The sequence below is a fragment of the Rana temporaria genome, chromosome 4 (assembly GCF_905171775.1).
Source record: "Rana temporaria chromosome 4, aRanTem1.1, whole genome shotgun sequence".
Lineage (NCBI taxonomy): Eukaryota > Metazoa > Chordata > Amphibia > Anura > Ranidae > Rana > Rana temporaria.
In genome coordinates this window covers 169,982,452-169,988,451 of record NC_053492.1, presented here as the reverse complement: position 1 = coordinate 169,988,451, position 6,000 = coordinate 169,982,452, and positions in this window count along the sequence as shown.

Below are 6,000 nucleotides of genomic sequence, written 5' to 3'. Positions count from 1 at the left end.
TAACATGTTATAAGAGGTTTAATTTTAAATTCCTGTTGTGTAACCACCGATTTGAATTTAGTCATTTTCTTTGTGTGTCTAATAGTGGTACGGCAGGCTTTACATCTAGTGCAATAATGAAAGCCTGAATCGTCCAAAAAAGTCAAAGGTTTCTTAGGGTGGTCTGGAACATTGGGTGCAATAATTTTCCGCAGTCCCGGAGCCCTCCTATAAATGAATTTTGGTTTAGGAGGCAACACAGTTTCAAGGTCCCTATCTTTTAATAATATTGGCCAGTACCTTTTAAAGACTTGTTCTACACTTTTAAATTGCCTATGAAACCCTGAAATAAAGGCTAACTCCCCTACAAAAGGGGGTTTCTTTTTTGAGGATAAAAGGGTGTCTCTATTCATAGTGGAGGCCTCATGTTTAGCCCTGAGAAGTGTTTGTTGAGAATACCCCTTCTCATTGAATCTTTCGGTAAGGATTGCAGACTGGATATCAAAATCTGTCATGCCATCACAATTTTGCCGAATCTGCATTTATTGGCCTTTTGGTATGGCCCCCAACCACTGAGGGTGATGGCAACTATTGGTAGGCACAAAAGCGTTCCTATCTGTGGTTTTGAAAAATGTTTTAGTACCAATCCGATTATTTTTCTTTACCAGAGTGAGATCCAAATAATTAATCGTAACTAAATTAAATTCATCTGTGAATCTAAGGCCATACAGATTGTGATTTAGACATTGGAGAAAAAACTCCAATGATGTCTGTGATACCTCCCACAGCAAAATCACATCATTGATGTATCTTTTATAATATAGCAAGGCCTGATGATTCTCTTTATAAATAGTTTCTCCTTCCCACTTGTTGAGTACCAGGTTAGCTACACTGGGGGCATATCGTCCCCCCATAGCGACCCCCTTTATTTGATTATAGAACCTGTCTTGGGCCCAAAAATAGTTTTTACCCATGGCTTGTTTGAGCCCTTCAACTAAAAAGTTCACCTGTGCCGTCTTTAGTTGTGATTCCTCCATCAATGCTAATTTGACTGCCACTAAAGCATCCTTATGTTGGATATTTGTATAGAGTGACTCTATATCTACGGTAACCATCAAAGTCTCATCTGACACTCCAATAGTGGACAAGGAATTAATACGTTCTCGGCTATCTTTTAAATATTCTTACGAATTTTGTACTATATATAAAACGGGTGCAAGGCACCCGTGGTATAAGATATAGTGCCTCCTTACTATCCAAGATACTTTGGGTGACCCCTTTGGTGACCCAAGTGGTTGATTCAGCTTTCAATCTGACTATAGGGTCTGTTGGGAGTGGTTTGTATGTACTGGTATCATCTAAGAGTCGCTGGATCTCTGCATAGTAACTATCTTTGGTGAGTATCACCACACCTCCATCTTTGTCTGAAGGTCGAACTACTATGTTTTTATTTTGCTCAAGTTTTTTAATTCCCTCTAACAAAGAACGATTAGTAATAGCCTTCTTAACCTCTAATCCTTTCATTTCATCCTGTACCATATGTTTGAGTACCTCTATGTGATGATGTGTTCCCTTTTGTGGATTGAACACAGAATTATTCATTAGACCACTGTGTTGATGTTCTATTTGCTCAATCTCTGGAGTATAAGTAGTAGTACAGGAAGCAAAAACAAATAATTATATTGAGCTTCCTAACATATTTTTCAATATCAATAAATAATTCAAATTTATTGATGTTTTTATCTGGCGCAAATTTCAAACCTTGAGCTAAAACTTGCAGTTCTTCTTCTGAAAAGGATATCCCTGCCAAGTTAAAAATCTCTGCATATAATTGTCCCTTGGGGGGTTTGGTAGATTTCTTTGGAGTATGTGTCTTGTTTTTAAAATTCTTAGCTAACTGAGCGACCACATTGTGAACCTCTATGTCCCTCTCCACTGATAATTGTTTACGTTTAATTCCTCTTGCCATCTGTAGACCTTACTTTCTTCAAAGTCCTTGACATCCCTCTGATATGTTTTCAATGTTTTCTGTTTTATCTCACTATCATACTTAGATAAATGGGTTTGGAGACTCTGGGCATTCTCCAGATATTCTTTGGTTCCCATAAAGGGTTCCATTTTACTTTTAAGATCGGCAATATTGGCTTTGACTAAAACATTTTTGGCTCCAGTCTGAAATCCTTAACGAAAGATTCAATGAGAAGGGGTATTCTCAACAAACACTTCTCAGGGCTAAACATGAGGTCTCCACTATGAATAGAGACCTTTTAACCTCAAAAAAGAAACCCCCTTTTGTAGGGGAGTTAGCCTTTATTTCAGGGTTTCATAGGCAATTTAAAAGTGTAGAACAAGTCTTTAAAAAGTACTGGCCAATACTATTAAAAGATAGGGACCTTGAAACTGTGTTGCCTCCTAAACCAAAATTCATTTATAGGAGGGCTCCGGGACTGCGGAACATTATTGCACCCAATGTCCTGGACCCCCCTAAGAAACCTTTGACTTTTTTGGACGGTTCAGGCTTTCATTATTGCACTATATGTAAAGCCTGCCGTACCACTATTATACACACAAAGAAAATGACTAAATTCAAATCGGTGGTTACACAACAGGAATTTAAAATTAAACCTCTTATAACATGTCATTCCAAACATGTAACTTATGTTTTGGAATGTCCCTGTTCCCTCCAATATGTGGGGCACACCACACGAGAACTTAGGGTCAGGATCAACGAACATGTAGCTAATATAGCCAAGGGCTTCCCCAATCACAGCGTGTCACGCCATTTTTTACAGTATCATGATAAGGACCCCCGCCAGCTAATTTTTTATGGGATAGATAGAGCCATTTACAACTGGAGAGGGACGAACCTTAAGAAGGCCATCTCTCAAAATGAAACCCAGTGGCTGTATCGACTGGGTAGTATGCAACCACATGGCCTCAACATTGATTTGGATCTTAATTGTTTCTTAACCAATGAATAATCCAGTCATAGCTGTAAATCAGGCGTTGGTCCATATAGGGTATAGTGGAGTCATTATTATCTATTACCTATTTTCATTTTTATTGTAAAGGTATATTACTTTATTTTTAATATTCATTTTAACGTTATCCCAATTCATTGAATAGTTTTTTAAATTATGCAATATTAAGGATATTTTTAGGTAGATTCAGGTAGCTTAGCATGTTTAGGCTACGCCGCCGTAAGTTAGCTAGGCAAGTACATGATTCTCAATGTACTTGCCTGCTAATATACGGCGGCGTAGCCTAAAGCGGGCGGGCGTAAGGGCGCCAAATTCAAATGTGTGGAAGGGGGGCGTGTTTAATGTTAATAAGGCTTGACCTTAAGTTTTTGATGTTTTTTTGTTACTGCGCATGCGCCGGTCGCCTACATTTCCCAGTGTGCATTGCGGCTAAGATTCCCCGGCGGGAACGGCGGCCATACTTTAACATTGCTATTCCACCTAATAGATGGAATAACTTTAAGCCTGATAATGCCTTACGGAAACGGCGTAAATCTACTGCGGCGGCCGGGCGTACGTTCGTGAATCGGCATATCAACTCATTTACATATTTTACGCCGACCGCAATGGAAGCGCCACCTAGCGGCCATCCGAAATATTGCAATCCAAGATAGGGCGGCGCAAGCCGGCGTATCTTAGATATGTTTAAGCGTATCTCTGTTTGCGCATACGCTTAAACATAAGTCGGCGTAGATTCTGAGTTAGGTCGGCTTATCTACTGATAAGCCGGCCTAACTCCTACTGAATCTACCTAATACTGTATTATTTTTTATGTATTAATTATTTGAATATGGTAGCGATTTTCCAATAACCTACTTCATCATAATTTATTAGTAATGGAGTTATGTGTTCTCTTTTATTGGTCATTTCGAAACGTCAACATTGTTATGACCGGGGACCCGGGACAGAGGCTGGAGTTAGTTTCTAAACCCTCCCCCAGTTAGATAATTGCTAAACGTATTTAAATGTATGCTTTCCGTGACCTAGCACGCTTCCTGAAGACGTGCAATACAAAACAGCTATTGAGGCGTTACTAGGTTACGCATTGACGTCACCTCCGGTCCCTCTGGCTTACTGCCGATCAAGGTGGAAAGCACGCCAGAGCACCTCCACATTTGGGACATAGTTTGTCCATATTTCATTGCTCTTCAGCCTCAGTGCCGGTTCCTTGGTACCCCTCCATGTAAGCAGGCGTTTGGCTTTTGTATTTTTATATTGATTTTAGTATATTAAAACGGGATTACACTATTGCCATTTACTTTCATTTTTCATATGCTGATCCGAGCCCATGGTAAGGCAGGGCTTCTCTCCACATACATCATCTCCACTTATGCCAGCAATTTGGATTGCTACAAGCGCTACTGACTTATTTTTTAATTAAAAGAGTCAATTATTTCTGGTAAGCTGCCATCCTTACTTCGAGCACGATTTGGGTGATTTGGTTTACATTTTGGTGAAGGTGAACATAGCAAGTTGTCACTTCTGGATACTGATTTACAGGATTTGTTTCAGAACATTTCACAAGGACTTGTTTTGTGTTTGATTTATCTTTTGGATCTAGCACATGTTTATTTGTATAATGCTATAAGTTTTACACTTTGCACTTTTATTGTGGGCATTATGTATACTATACATTTCAGCACATTTATCTAGTGTATGAACATCACTGATTTCTTTTCAATCACATTTATGCACTATTTCATATTTATACGCAGGCTGGCGTTTTTATTTGTTATTGTGTTTCTACATAAATAATCTCATAAATCATACTAGCTCCCCCATCAATATGATTATATATTGCCAGTGTAGTTGCATGCCAGTGTAGTTGTATGGATTGTCTCATATAACTGAACTGAAAGCAGACAAAAGTATTACATAATGCTTAAACAAAGGAACAATCTCAATTTCACTTTTCTAGACCCTGAAACAAAGATTGAAAGCTAGGACTTGCATAGTCTCTTCATTATTGACATCAGGTAACATGGTCATTACATAAGAGGGAATTGTACAACCACAATTCCCCAAAAATATTTTTGGAGACATATTGGTGACATCCGTTTCAAAATGTACCAATTTTTTTCCCTTTAAATGGTACATTTTCTCAGTTTAAACATTAATATGTTTTTTATTTTCTATTGTGAATAAAATATTTGCAAGCCATTGTGTTCTGTTTTTAGGTAGATTTTAAACAGTGTCTCCAAATTTTTGGAATCAGGGTTGTAGTTAAGACACCCCAAGGATGTTACCATTGGTACTATAAAGAGAAACTGACAATTATTCTTAAAACAAGATATGAACCACTTCTCCTAAAGTGAGCCTGTGGCTAGGCTGTGGACATTTAAGCATTTACATAACAAGTATTAAAATCGCTTGACAAAAAGCTATAACTGTCCTCTGTAGCTGCAGACATTGTAGAGCAATTCATCGAGGTTCATAAAAAGGCACATTGGTTGGATTGTAGTCATTTTCATATCAGATTTCTTTCACTCTGCTCTGTTTTCAAGCAATAGTTTGGCATTTTTTCATCTAATAAACATGGAGTAGGTGTACCTGCAACAAATCACCCAGGGTAGATGGTCTTTCAGCAAACGTCTATAAGAAATAATCTTTATTATTACCACCATACGACTGCTTTTACCTGGTTGGGGAGGGTTAACATTATAAAGATGAACATTCTCCCAAGGATACTCTTCTATCTACAGTTGATCCCTGTGCCCTTACCAGGGGGCTTCTTCACCCAACTATCTAGTATGCTCTCAGGATTTGTGTGGAATTCACGTAAGCCACGCATTGCCATGAAAGTGTTACGATGCTCCAAACAGTCGGGTGGATTAGGGCTCCCGGATATACAAAGGTATTACAGAGCTATTGTTCTTTAGCGGTTCCTCTACTGGCGCATTCATACCCACACTAAGCTATGGGTCTCCCTGGAAAATACATGGCAGACAGGGGTTTGTCAGACACTACCTCCCCGTAGACGACCAATGCTCTTGCAGTATAG